Source organism: Arachis hypogaea, chromosome 16 (assembly GCF_003086295.3).
Source record: "Arachis hypogaea cultivar Tifrunner chromosome 16, arahy.Tifrunner.gnm2.J5K5, whole genome shotgun sequence".
Lineage (NCBI taxonomy): Eukaryota > Viridiplantae > Streptophyta > Magnoliopsida > Fabales > Fabaceae > Arachis > Arachis hypogaea.
In genome coordinates, this window is record NC_092051.1 from 74479760 (window position 1) to 74490395 (window position 10636).

The 10636-nt window shown below is 35.9% G+C and overlaps 1 non-coding gene across 1 annotated transcript; it reads left to right on the forward strand.

The window, feature by feature from the left end:
- The first annotated feature begins 2267 nt into the window (after positions 1-2267).
- On the forward strand, positions 2268-2375 carry LOC112760511 (small nucleolar RNA R71). The gene has a single exon (XR_003180948.1). It is a non-coding gene; the product is annotated as a small nucleolar RNA R71 (small nucleolar RNA).
- Positions 2376-10636: the final 8261 nt, after the last annotated feature.

Genomic DNA, 10636 nt, shown 5'->3' on the forward strand with positions numbered 1-10636 from the left:
TTGAGGTGATTGGTGAAGGGTATTTGGGGAAGAGAGTTATGAAAAGGTGTGAAGAGGAGAAAAGTGAAAGTGGGGATCCTGTGGAGTTCACAGATCCTGAGGGGATCATGTGGGGTCCACAGATCAAGTGGGGTCAAGGACTTAACATCCCTGCTCCAATTAGGCGTGTAAAACGCCCTTGCTGTGCAATCCTGGCGTTTAACGCTAGACTGCTGCCTGTTTCTGGCGTTAAATGCCCAAATGTAGCTTGTTTCTGGCATTTAACGCCAGGCAGATGCTTGTTTTTTGCGTTAAACGCCAGCTTGGTGCTTGTTTCTGGCGTTAAACGCCAGACAGATGCTTGTTTCTGGCGTTTAAACGCCAGACTGCTCTCCTCCAGGGTGTGCTGTTTTCAATGCTATTTTTCATTCTGTTTTTGATTTTTCAGTAGTTTTTGTGACTTCACATGATCTTCAACCTAATAAAACACGAAATGACAAAAATAAAATAAAATAGATATGATTAAATAACATTGGATTGCCTCCCAACAAGCGCTTCTTTAATGTCAATAGCTTGACAGTGAGCTCTCATGGAGCCTCACAGATAATCAGAGCAAGGTTGGAACCTCCCAACACCAAACTTAGAGTTTGAATATGGGGGTTCAACACCAAACTTAACGTTTGGTTGTGGCCTCCCAACACCAAACTTAGAGTTTGACTGTGGGGGATTTGGTTGACTCTGCAATGTGAGAAGCTTTTCATGCTTCCTCTCCATGGTTACAGAAGGAGATCCTTGAGTCTTAAACACAAGGTTGTCCTCATTCAGTTGAAGGACCAATTCTCCTCTGTCCACATCAATCACAGCTCTTCCTGTGGCTAGGAAGGGTCTTCCAAGGATGATGGATTCATCCTCTTCCTTCACAGTGTCTAGGATTATGAAATCAGCAGGGATGTAAAGGCCTTTAACCTTTACTAACACTTCCTCTACTAGTCCATAAGCCTGTTTTCTTGAGTTGTCTGCCATCTCTAAAGAGATTCTAGCAGCTTGTACCTCAAAGATCCCAAGTTTCTCCATTACAGAGAGTGGCATTAAGTTTATTCCTGACCCCAGGTCACACAGAGCCTTCTCAAAGGTCATGGTGCCTATGGTACAGGGTATTAAGAATTTGCCTGGATCCTGTTTCTTCTGAGGTAATTTCTGCCTATCCAATGCATTTAGTTCATTGGTGAGCAAGGGAGGTTCATCTTCCCAAGTCTCATTACCAAATAATTTGGCATTCAGGTTCATGATTGCACCAAGGTATTTAGCAACTTGCTCTTCAGTAATGTCTTCATCCTTTTCAGAGGAAGAATACTCATCAGAGCTCATGAAGGGCAGAAGGAGGTTCAATAGAATCTCTATGGTCTCTAGATGAGCCTCAGATTCCTTTGGTTCCTCAAAGGGATACTCCTTATTGGTTACTGAATGTCCCAGGAGGTCTTCCTCACTAGGATTCACGTTCTCCTCCTCCTCTTTGGGTTCGGCCACATCATGTAAGGCTATGGCCTTGCACTCTCTTTTTGGATTTTCTTCTGTATTGCTTGGGAGAGTACTTGGAGGGATTTCAGTGACTCTTTTATTCAGCTGGCCTACTTGTGCCTCTAAATTTCTAATGGACGACCTTGTTTCATTCATGAAACTTACAGTGGCCTTAGATAGATCAGAGACTATATTTGCTAAGCTAGATGGATTCTGCTTAGAATTCTCTGTCTGTTGCTGAGTGGATGATGGAAAAGGCTTGCGTTGCTAAACCTATTTCTTCCACCATTATTAAAGCCTTGTTGAGGCTTTTGTTGATCCTTCCATGAGAAATTTGGATGATTTCTCCATGAGGGATTATAGGTGTTTCCATAGGGTTCACCCATGTAATTCACCTCTGCTATTGCAGGGTTCTCAGGATCAAAAGCTTCATCTTCAGAAGAGTCCTCTTTAGTACTGTTGGATGATTTCTTCAATCCATTCAGACTCTGAGAGATCATATTAACTTGCTGAGTCAATATTTTATTCTGAGCCAATATGGCATTCAGAGTATCAATTTCAAGAACTCCCTTCCTTTGAGGCGTCCCATTACTCACAGGATTTCTTTCAGAAGTGTACATAAACTGGTTATTTGCAACCATGTCAATGAGTTCTTGAGCTTCTGCAGGCATTTTCTTTAGGTGAATGGATCCACCTGTAGAATGGTCCAATGACATCTTTGATAGTTCAGACAGACCATCATAGAATATATCCAGGATGGTCCATTCTGAAAGCATGTCAGAAGGACACATTTTGGTCAGTTCCTTATATCTCTCCCAAGCTTCATAGAGGGATTCACCTTCTTTTTGTCTGAAGGTTTGAACATCCACTCTAAGCTTGCTAAGCTTTTGAAGAGGAAAGAACTTGGCTAAGAAAGTCGTGACCAGCTTATCCCAAGAGTTCAGGCTATCTTTAGGTTGAGAGTCCAACCATACTCTAGCTCTGTCTCTTATAGCAAACGGGAAAAGCATAAGCCTGTAGACCTCGGGATCAACCCCATTGGTCTTAACAGTATCACAAATCTGCAAGAATTCAGTTAAGAATTGAAAATGATCTTCTGATGGAAGTCCATAAAACTTGCAGTTCTGTTGCATCAGAGAAACTAATTGAGGTTTCAGCTCAAAATTGTTTGCTCCAATGGCAGGGATTGAGATGGTTCTTCTATGTAAATTGGAATTTGGTGCAGTAAAGTCACCAAGCATCTTCTTTGCATTGTTATTATCTTCGGCCATGTCTCCTTCTTTTTCGAAATTTTCAGTCAGATTTTCTCCAGAGAGTTGTGCTTTAGCTTCCCTTAGCTTCCTCTTCAGAGTCCTTTCAGGTTTAGGATTAGCTTCAACAAGAATGTTCTTATCCTTGTTCCTGCTCATATGAAAAAGAAGAAAACAAAAAATAATAGGGATCCTCCTTGACACAGTATAGAGATTCCTTTATGTGAGTAGAAGAAGAAAAGAAATTCGAACACAGAAAGAGGGAGTGGGTTAGAATTTTTAAGAAAGAGAAGTGTTAGTAGATAAATAAATAATTAGAAGGAGGTGAGAGAGGAGAATTTTCGAAAATAATTGAAAAGAAAAGAAAAATATTTTTGTTTTTAAATTAAATTTAAAGTTAGAATTCGAAAATACAAAAAAATAAAAATGAAATTAAATTAAAGTAAAAATTAAAATAATTAGTTAATAAAAAAGGAATTTTGAAAAAGAGGGAAGGGATTTTCGAAAATTAGAAAAAGAGAGTTAGTTAGGTAGTTTTGAAAAAGATATGAATCAAACAAAAAGATAAGATTAATTGAAAAGGATTTGAAAATCAATTTTGAAAAGATAAGAAGTTAGAAAAAAGATTTTGAAATTAATTTTGAAAAAAGATGTGATTGAAATTTATTTTGAAAAAGATTTGAAAAAGAAATTTAAAAAAGGTTTAATTTTTAAAATTAAAGTTGGTTACTTGACTAACAAGAAACAAAAAGATATGATTTTAAAATTTAAAGATTGAACCTTTCTTAAGAGGCAAGTAACAAACTTAAAAATTTTGAATCAATCACATTAATTGTTAGCATTAATTTAGAAAATATGAAATAAAAATAAAAAAAAGATTTTTGAAAATAAGTTTTGAAAATTTTGAAATTATGAAAGAAAAAAGGAAAAAGATTTGATTTTTGAAAAAGATTTGAAAAAGATAGAATTTTTAAATTGAAAATTTTGCTTGACTAAAAAAAAGATATGATTTTGAAAATCTTTGACTAATTCAATGCAATTTTCGAAAATTAGGAGTAAAATAAGGAAAAGATATTTTTTTATTTTTGAATTTTTAATAAGGAAAGAGAAAAACATAAAAAAGACTCAAGACATAAAAATTTTGGATCAAAACAAAGGAAACATGCAAGAATACTTTGAATGCAAAGAAGAACACCAAGAACACTTTGAAGATCATGATGAACATCAAGTATGTATTTTTGAAAAATTTTCAATAAAAGAAAACATGCAAGACACCAAACTTAGAAATTTTTAATATTTAGACACTTAGAATTCAAGAATGCATATGAAAAACAAGAAAAGATACAAAACAAGAAATTTTAAAGATCAAACAAGAAGACTTATCAAGAACAACTTGAAGATCATGAAGAACATCACGCATGAATTTTCAAAAAAACTTTTTAAGGAAAAATAAAAAAAAAATGCAATTGACACCAAACTTAAAATTTAACGGCGCTAAAAACTCATTATGCACGTTCATGATCTTAGTTCTTTGTCACAACTTCGCACAACTAACCAGCAAGTGCACTGGGTCGTCCAAGTAATAAACCTTACGTGAGTAAGGGTCGATCCCACGGAGATTGTCGACTTGAAGCAAGCTATGGTCACCTTGTAACTCTCAGTCAGGCGGATTCAATTGATTATGGAGATTTAGTAATTAAAAGATAAATAAAATATGAAATAAAGATAGTGATACTTATGTAATTCATGGGTGAGAATTTCAGATAAGCATATAGAGATGCGTTCGTTCCTCCTGAACCTCTGATTTCCTATTGTCTTCATCCAATCATTCATACTCCTTTCTATGGCAAGCTGTATGTTAGACATCACCGTTGTCAATGGCTACATCCTGTCCTCTCAGTGAAAATGGTCCAATGTGCTGTCACTGCATGGCTAATCATCTGTCGGTTCTCGATCATACTGGAATAGGATCCATTGATCCTTTTGCGTCTGTCACTACGCCCAGCACTCGCGAGTTTGAAGCTCGTCGCAGCCATCCCTTCCCAGATCCTACTCGGAATACCACAGACAAGGTTTAGACTTTTTGGATCTCAAGAATGGCCGTCCATGGATTCTAACTTATACCACGAAGATTCTGATTAAGGAATCCCAGAGATACTCATTCAATCTAAGGCAGAACGGAAGTGGTTGTCAGGCATGCGTTCATAGGTTGGGAATGATGATGACTGTCACAATCATCACATTCATATTGAAGTGCGAATGAATATCTTAGAATCAGAATAAGCTTGAATTGAATAGAAAAATGATAGTACTTTGTATTAATTCATGAGGAACAGCAGAGCTCCACACCTTAATCTATGGTGTGTAGAAACTCTATCGTTGAAAATATATAAGAACATGGTCCAGGCATGGCCGAATGGCCAGCCTCCCAAGAAGGGTTCAATCATCAAAACATGATCAAAAGATGATCCGAAGATGTAAATACAATAGTAAAATAAATATGAGAAATCCACTTCTGGGGCCCACTTGGTGTGTGCTTGGGCTGAGCGTTGAGCTTTATGCGTGTAGAGGCTTCTCTTGGAGTTGAACGCCAGCTTGTAACCTGTTTCTGGCGTTTAACTCCACTTTGCAACCTGTTTCTGGCGTTTAACTCCAGAATCCAGCATGGAACTGGCGTTGAACGCCAGTTTGCGTCATCTATACTCGAGAAAAGTATAAACTATTATATATTGCTGGAAAGCCTTGGAGGTCTACTTTCCAACGCAATTTAGAGTGCACCATTTGGAATTCTATAGCTCCAGAAAATCCACTTTGAGTGCAAGGAGGTCAGAATCCAATAGCATCTACAGTCCTTCTTCAACCTCTGAATCTGATTTTTGCTCAAGTCCCCTAATTTCAGCCAGAAATTACTTGAAATCACAGAAAAACACACAAACTCATAGTAAAGTCCAGAAATGTGAATTTTATTTAAAAACTAATAAAAATATACTAAAAACTAACTAAATCATACTAAAAACTATGTAAAAATAATGCCAAAAAGCATATAAATTATCCGCTCATCACTTATATTGTTTTCTCACCCACATGTTATAGCTACCATGTAGTGAGAACCTTATTCTTATTTGGAATTAGCCCCCGCCTATGTTCTAATTGCTTTCATATCCTTGTTGTAGGCTTAACTTTCTTTCTTTTTCTCTCCTTTGAGGTTGGCCACCAAGAAGGAAAGGAATGGAAAAGCTTCAATTGGGGCAACAAGCAAGTTCACCCACACAAGCCTTTGAAGAAACTCATCAATTGTAGCTATCTGTCCACCTTGCTCTTCTTTGCATGCACCGAGGATGGTGCAAATTTCTATGTGTGGGGAGGTCGTCCAACTTCCTTTTTCAACACCAATTTTTTATTTTTGGCTTTGTTAGATTAGTTGTTGCATTGCATGATAGGTTGCATGCTAGTTAGAACTTGTACATATTTTTCATCACTTCTTTTTATGTTAGAACTACTTGGTTGGGGTGATGATTTCTTTTCCAAGAAAAATTGTTTTAGGGCACCCTACCTATTTGAAAATTTTTTCTTGTTGAACTTGCTTGAAGAATTTACTTTGGAACATGGTTTTTGAGCTAAGAACACAAGCATGTGAGTTTTGAGCCAAATTGTGTGGTTACATCATATAACCACTTATTTCCATTCTTGTGTGCATTATTCTCTTTCTATGATTATAATCTTTGATTTGTTTGATTCTTTATGTCCATTATTCCATGTATACATGCATTTATATGATTGAGGCCATCATTTCATTTAGCTCACTTACCCAAATAGCCTACCTTTTATCAACCATTGTTAGCCAAATTTGAGCCTATTTAATCCCTTTTGTTTTTAATGTTAGCACATCACTACCCCTAAGTGAAAAATAATAAATGTCCTTAATTTGGATCTTTATTAGCTTAGACTAGTAAGGGTGTGTATCATTTGGGTATGGGAAACTTGGGACATTGGTTGAGGTAAAAGTGTAATTTTTATTTTTGTTACAAATATTGGGAATTGGGTACATATGTATAAAGAAAAAGAAAAAAAAAAAATATATATATATATATATATATATATATATATATACATATATAAAAGAATATATATATATATATATATATATATATATATAGAAAAAAAAAGCAATAAAAAGAGGACAAAAATACCCCAAAGTAAAGTTCAATAAAAATCAATGCATATGTGTGGTGAATTAAAAAGAATGCATGAGTATGTGAAAAAGTGGGAATCATAGATAGCTAGGTTGTGTATTAGAATTGTATAGGTTGTCATATGTGTTTGGTGAGAGCTTAGGTTAATCAAAGATTCAAATTTCAAGCTCACTTGACCATATACATCCCTACCTTTACCCTAGCCCCATTACAACCTATGAATAAGTCCTCATGATGAATGTATGCATGCATTGAATTATTGTTCATTGTTAGAAGAAAAACAAATCTTGGAAAGCATGAGTAGAAGAGAATTAAGTGAATCGACCCTATACACTTAAGCGACTAGAGTGGATACACATCCGGTGAGGGTTTGATGCTCAATTCCTTGTTCCCGGCTTTCATGAGCGTTCTTCTTGCAAGTGTATTTGTATTATTTTATTTTGATATTCAAATTAGTAGGATTCATGAATCGTCATACTACTTAGCCCAATATGTGCACGTGTTCTTGGGGATTGATTTACTTTTAACCAAGTAGGTAGAACCATTTTGCATTTAGTTGCATTCATATAGATAGGTGCATATAGTTTATTTGTATTGAATAAATGTTCATACCCCTTTTCTTGTCCTTCTTTATTCTTAGCATGAAGACATGCTTGGTTTAAGTGTGGGGAGATTTGATAAACCCCAATTTTGTGGTTTATCTTGTGCTTATTTTGGGAGATTTTATCAACTTTTCTCATATTTATTCAATGAAATAGCATGGTTTGGCAATTCTCCCTTGATTTATGCTTAAATGTGAAAACATGCTTTTTAGGCCTTAAAATAGCTAAATTTAACTCACTTTAATTCCATTTGATGCCTTGATATGTTTGTTGAGTGATTTCAGGTTCATAAGGCAAGTATTGGATGGAAGAAGTGAGGAGAAAAGCATGCAAAGTGGGAGAACTCATGAAGAAATGAAGGAACCGTAAAGCTATCAAGCCTGACCTCTTCATACTCAATCGACCATAACATGAGCTACAGAGGTCCAAATGAGGTAGTTCTAGTTGCGTTGGAAAGCTAACATCCGGGGCTTCGAAGTGATAGAAAATTTGCCATATGTTGTCTGACGCATAGGGGCGCGCACGTGCCATGTATGTGCCAGCAATTTCTAGCTCTTTTTGGGCCCAATCCAACTTATTTTTTATGCTATTGAACCCAAGGATTGAGAGGGGAATGAACCAAGTAGTCATAGTTTAGTTTTCATCATGTTTTAGGAGTAGAATTCTAGAGAGAGAGGCTCTCTCCTCTCTCTAGGTTTTAGGATAGTTTTAGTTAATTCTTCTTGGACCCAAGTTATAATTCTTGTTTTGATTTAGTTCTTCCATTCAATTTCTTGTTATTACATCTCTATTCTTCTAATTTTACTTGTCATTTCCTTTATTTTGCCATTTTTATGTTTATGAACAATTGTTGGATCTTAATTTTCTTTAATGCAATTTTATGTTTCGATGTTCTTTTATGTTGATCTTGCTTACTATTATTGATCTCTTGCTATTGATAGTTACGGGTTTCCTTTAATTCTTGCATTTTGTTATGCTTACCTTCCTTGCACACTAGGTGTTTGTTAAAATGTTTACACTAGTTTTTGAGTAGTTTTCTTGACTCTTGGCCTAGGCTAAGGGAATTGAGTGACCTCGAGTCATTGGGTCTCAATGAATTGGTGATTTGAGAACTCTTGGTGATCAATTTGATACTCATTGACGCCAACCCACTACTAATCTAATTAGTAGGTAGGTTGGGACTTATGGGTTGATGTGATCAAGCCTATTTGATGTACTTCAAGCCTAGGAGTAGATAGTACGTACTTAAGGCTTTTGGAAATAGACTTAATTGGTTGGCCTCTCATAATTATCAATATTTGGTATGTAGACAAGGATGGTGACCTCAATTACCTATGTCTAGCCAAGAGTTCTTTTCCATCTCTTTTGTTAGTTCATTGTTCATTTACTTTTCTTGCCATTTATTTTCTTATCAAAACACAAAATCAAAACCCCTTACCCCTTCATTGCCAATAATTGAGCACTTCATTGCAATTCCTTGTAAGATGACCCGGAGTTCAAATACTTCAGTTAATTCTTATTTGGGGTTTGTTATTTGTGACAACCAAATTTTTGATGTGAGAATTGTTTGTTGGTTTGGAGCTATGCTTACAACGAAGTTCTTGTTTTTATAAGAGAAATTCTATACCATCGAGCAAATCTTATTATCAATGCTCTGTGGGCATACAGAACCGCATTTAAGACTCCTATAGGGACCTCTCCATAACAGCTTGTGTATGGAAAAGCCTGTATCTGCCAGTGGAACTGGAACACAAGGCCTACTGGGCAACCAGGTTCCTAAACATTGATGCTAAGGTAGCTGGAGAGAAGAGATTACTCCAGTTGAATGAGCTGGAGGAGTTCAGACTCAATGCTTTTGAAAATACTAAAATTTATAAAGAGAAAGCAAAAAGATGGCGTGACAAAAGACTGTCGTCTAGAGTCTTTGAGCCGGGACAGAAGGTCCTATTGTTTAACTTTAGGCTCAGATTGTTCCCTGGGAAATTAAAATTCCGGTGGAGAGGACCATATGTTATTACAAGCGTGTCACCATATGGTTATGTAGAGCTTTAAGATGTTGATTCTGACAAAAAATTCATTGTTAATGGATAAAGAATCAAACATTATATTGAAGGCAATATTGAGCAAGAATGCTCAAAACTGAGACTAAATTAAAAAGCTCAGTAAAGTCCAGCTAAAGACAGTAAATAAGCGCTTGCTGGGAGGCAACCCAGCCATCATCAAAGAATTAGATGTTTATAACAATTATATAAGTCCATTTAATTTTGTTGTTTGTGTTTATTAATGCTTTTCAGTGAACAAGTCAAGGATATGAAGGTTCAAAACATAAAGCAGAAGAATCACAGAGAAAAAGTGCTCACTGGCATCAAAACGCCAGCAAAGAGGCAACTTGGGCGTTAAACGCCAGAATGGCTACCATTCTGGGCGTTTAACACCAGTAAAGGTATCATTCTGGGCGTTAAACGCCAGAATGGGCAGCATTCTGGGCGTTTAACGCCAGAATTGGCAGCATTCCGAGCGTTCAGAAAAATGCCCAGTAAAGAAGAATTTCTGGCGTTTAACGCCAGCCAGGGTATCTGGCTGGGCGTTAAACGCCTAAAATGGCCACCAGATGGGTGTTAAACGCCCGAATGGCTATCATTCTGGGTGTTTAACGCCAGCACAGCTAGGGGAGTGGCAATTTCGTTTCCAATTCAATTTTTTTCAAATTTTCATGTTTGAAATCAAAATTTTCTACATCCAAACATTACAAGCATTCATTTTTTAATTTCCATTCACAAAAATTTATAATTTTATAAATTCTTTTTAATTCTTTTTCAATTCTTTTCAATTCCTTTTCAAAAACTCATTCATATTTCCAATTTCTTTTCAAATATTTTTAATTCATTTATATTATCTTTTATTTCTTAGATGCATAAACAAAAATTCATATCTAACTTCCTCATATCTTTTTCATATCTCTTAAATTTCGAAAACAATCTTCTCTTTTTCATATCTTGTTTATCTTTTATCAATCATATCTTTCAAATCATATCTTTTTCTAAAAATTTCGAACCCCTTCCCTCCCTCCCCTTTATTTTTAAATTCGGCCATC